Here is a 4175-nt window from a genome sequence, read left to right on the forward strand (position 1 = left end):
CTTCTCTGTGCATGCTCTGCTCAGGTCACACCTGGGTAACAGCCTGTGTAATGGGGCCTACAAAACCCATACTGAGCTTAAACAGAGGAGGGAAGAAAACCTCTCTTATTTATAAGCAAGCAACTTGGTTACACCCCCGTGCAGCTGTCAGAGCTACCAATCATGGAGACAGGTATCCACAGCTGCAACCAATGGGGAATCAAGGCCTTCTACAAAGGAGGGAGTGTAGAGATGGAAGGCGAAGTGGTGTAGGACAACAAAGGGATGACAGCCATGCACCAGGAGGGAAAGACTTGGAGATTTCTGAGCAAGGAAACTGCCTGCTGTTTGTTTCCACTGTGTTCAGGAAAACTACGTTGTGGGGAGAGGTAGATACACTGGAGGGTAGGGATAGGGCCCAGAGTGACCTAGAAAAATTGGAGGATTGGGCTAAAAGAAATCTGATGAGGTTCAACAAGGACAAGTGCAGAGTCCTGCACTTAGGATGGAAGAATCCCAGGCACTGCTACGAGCTGGGGACTGACTGGCTAAGCAGCAGTTCTGCAGAAAAGGACCTGGGGATTACAGTGAACAAGAACCTGGATATGAACCAACAGTGTTGCCAAGAAGGCTAACGGCATATTGGGCTGCATTAGTAAGAGCATTGCCAGCAGACTGAGGGAAGTGATTATTCCCCTCTATTCGGCACTGCTGAGGCCACATCTGGAGTATTGCATCCAGTTTTGTGCCCCTCCCACTACAGAAAGGATGTGGACAAATTGGAGAGAGTCCAGTAGAGGGCAATGAAAATTATTAGGGGGCTGGAGTACATGACTTATGAGGAGCGGCTGAGGGAACTGGTTTTATTTAGTCTGCAGAAGAGAAGAGTGAGGGGGGATTTGATAGCAGTCTTCAACTACCTGAAGAGGGCTTCCAGAGAAGACGGAGTTCGGCTGTTCTCAGTGGTGGCAGATGATAGAACAAGGAGCAATGGTCTCAAGTTGCAGTGGGGGAGGTCTAGGTTGGATATTAGGAAAAACTTTTTCACTAGGAGGGTGGTGAAGCACTGGAATGGGTTACCTAGGGAAGTGGTGGAATCTCCTTCCTTAGAGGTTTTTAAGGCCCGGCTTGACAAAGCCCTGGCTGGGATGATTTACTTGGGGTTGGTCCTGCTTTGAGCAGGGGGTTGGACGAATTGATCTCCTTATGTTCTTATGTTCTCCTGAGAACTCTTCCAACCCTAATTTTCTCTGATCTGAGGCCCTCCAAAGGGGAGAGAAGCAGCATCCAGGAGGACTTTGGAACAAACCTTGCCAAAGCTTTCCACGGCGGGCTGGGTTTGGCAATTTTGTATTTAAAGGTGCAGTGCTTGGGTGGGAAATTTGTTCTCTCCTATTAATTAATATTTATTTGTATTACAGTAGTACCTAGGAGTCCCCATTATGGACCTCATTGTGCTAGGTGCTGTACAAACACAGAACAAAAAGACAGCCTCTGTATCAAAGAGTTTACCCTGCTCTTAAAACAATGTTCTCTCTTAGCAGTATTAACTATTGTGTTAATCAGATACCCTCCATGCAGCTGTTGTTTTTGACCGATGAAAGCTCTGGGCTGGCAGTTGCTTTCTCCATCTTCACTCATTTCTTTTTGCTGTACCCACTGGAAGCCAAGTCTCAGTCCTTCACTGAATGTACGGTAGTTTAATATCAGCTGACATTTCTTTGACGATGATAATCTAAAGATGTGTATGCTATTAAAGTTTGCCAATTGTCTGTGCCAGCCATCTGATTCCACTTATGTTCATAGATTCCAAGGACAGAAGAGACCACAGTGATCATCTAGTCTGCCCTCCTGTGTAACACAAACCATCCTACAGAACTTGCCCAACCCTTCTGCAGAGGCTCGCCCTTCCTGAGAAATTTCTTCAGTACCTAATAAGCATAAACCCCTCCTCTTTACATCATCTTCTCATCCACATGTGGAGATCCTGAAGTTCCCCCTGTCCACCTGATCCTGTATCCCCTGTATTAGGAGCAAAGGCATCTTTAGGCCTGACAGAAGCCTGCTGTGGATGTTAAGAGTCTGTTCTGATAATGTTTAACAGCAGAAGTAGAACTGTGTATGTGTAACAAATTGCAGAGTAATCATATTTAATGTTGCACATGTGTAAGAAACTGTAATCGGGTTGTGTTGCTCATGTGAAAGAAATTGCAGAGCACTCATGTTTGTGAGAAGATGATGAAGTAGCTAAAATGCTAGAAAGGACCATTTTGAACTAACACTAAATCTATACTGATGGAGGAGGAAAGTGAACATGGAAATGAGAGACAAATATACATGTATAGGAGAAGATAACAGTTATAAATAAGTCTGTGTAACAACAGGAGGTTGAAGCTGTATAGTCTAATACTGGACACGGCTGTGATGAGATGGTCCTGATTGGCTTCCCACTTGTGAGTAATTGATCACTACTCGCTGAGTGTTTTGCCTTAGTTGGATTAAGGTTCATTTACTCAGCAAATATATCTAACACCCCTGTGGACTAGAAGATTTCAAAGAAAACTGAGATCCTGGACCTAAGCTTACTTTCTAGCAATCTAAATTCTGATTCCAGGATGGCTCTCTTATGCCATTGGAACCAATATGTCCCTTGACCGCAGTCTCCCTCCGGTACTCACTGTCCTGATGCTGCTAGACAAGTCACTGCCCAGTTTCCATGGTCAGTGCAAGCCCAGCTATCCATACTTCTAATGATCAAACACCACACTAGATCAAAAATATAGAAAACAGAGAAAGAATCAATGGTAATGAGAGAATCATCAACCTTTCTAGCACATTCTAAGGTCACCGTAAATCTCGCTGTGGGAGGGTGTGGAAAGTTCTTTAGCATTACGGGTGAATTTTAAATGGAAACATAATCCTTTTCCTTGTTTGACCCCCTAGCCTAACTTTCCCAATTCACTTAAGCCTTATCTACACGGGAAAGTTTTTTTTGGTATATGTTTTTTCAGTATAACTTTACAACTTAAGCTCCTTCCCTTGTAAGTCATGCTGTGTCCACACAGCTCTGTGCTTTTCTGAAATAACTGCACAGCATTGTGGACAGATATCCCATGGTGCAATGCACTATCACTTGGTTCTATGCATTTGGGGATTTTTCTCGTGGCACATTGCTGGATACTTGATGGACCCTACTGGAACTCTGAGACTTGGGGTCAAACTAAAACTCCCATGATTCCTTTCATGGTATCCCAGGTTTCAGCTGGTTTTAGCAATCTAGTGCCATTTTCAAACTGCTGTCAGGGAGCAGGAGGAAACACTGCTGAGTGCTGCAATCCTGACAGGCATGGATATGAACAGCTGCACTAGATGTACTGGCAGCCAGGCTGCCGGATGGTTTGGATGAGTTGGTGGAGCCACCAGTATAGCCACTGTGCTGCTGTGCGGATCCTGCTAGAGGAAGATGAAATTGAGCAAGTACTTCTGCAGGGAATTCTCCTGGATTAGCTTCATTCAGCAGAAAGTCGCTTCTGGACTTGGCCACCCAGCAGTGCCCAGCTAACAGAACAATGCTGCAGAACTGGGATGCTGAGCAGTGGAGGCAGAACTTCAGGATGTGCAAGGCTGCTTCCCTGGAAATCTGTGCAAAGCCCATCCTGGAGCTGCAGCAGGAGAACAGGAAAGTTCCATCAGGAGAGTTCCCCTTAGCATGGAGAAGCATGTGGCTATCGCCATCTGGCAGCTCATTGGCCCCGTTTGTTACTGGTCAGCATGTAATCCCCCTTTCTTCTTCTTATTTCCTGGTGTTTAGCCAAACACACTGACTGCTGAGATTCTAGCTGCTGTTTCTACTTGTTCTGAGTTGATATGGAAACATTGCCAGACAAGGGGGCAGTGACTACAAAGAAGTAGTAGCTGTTTCTGCACACTGGAGGGAGAGCAGAACGTTGTTAACCATGCTCAGTAGCTGTTTTTAAGCTGGTGTAGAAGGCTTTGTTAAGGGCAGTCATTGCTGCATGTACACACATAGCCCCTTAGTGAGAGGCTGGAAGCACCTGGCCAATCAGCAGTGAGTGCTATCAGGGGTACAAAACTGGCAACCAAATAGAGCCCCAGTCAGATCCAGCCCTGCCCTGCAGGAGGGAGATAGAGCTGCCAGCGATAACCTAGGCTGAGCACTGAGGTAGATCTCAATG

General features: G+C 45.8%; 1 long non-coding RNA gene across 1 annotated transcript; it reads left to right on the forward strand.

Annotated features, from left to right (window-relative positions):
* The first annotated feature begins 236 nt into the window (after positions 1 to 236).
* Positions 237 to 3090, forward strand: LOC120375786. The gene is made up of 2 exons (XR_005586774.1): positions 237 to 368; positions 1786 to 3090. It is a non-coding gene; the product is annotated as an uncharacterized LOC120375786 (long non-coding RNA).
* The last annotated feature ends 1085 nt before the right edge of the window (positions 3091 to 4175 follow it).

The sequence above is a fragment of the Mauremys reevesii genome, linkage group 12 (assembly GCF_016161935.1).
Source record: "Mauremys reevesii isolate NIE-2019 linkage group 12, ASM1616193v1, whole genome shotgun sequence".
Lineage (NCBI taxonomy): Eukaryota > Metazoa > Chordata > Testudines > Geoemydidae > Mauremys > Mauremys reevesii.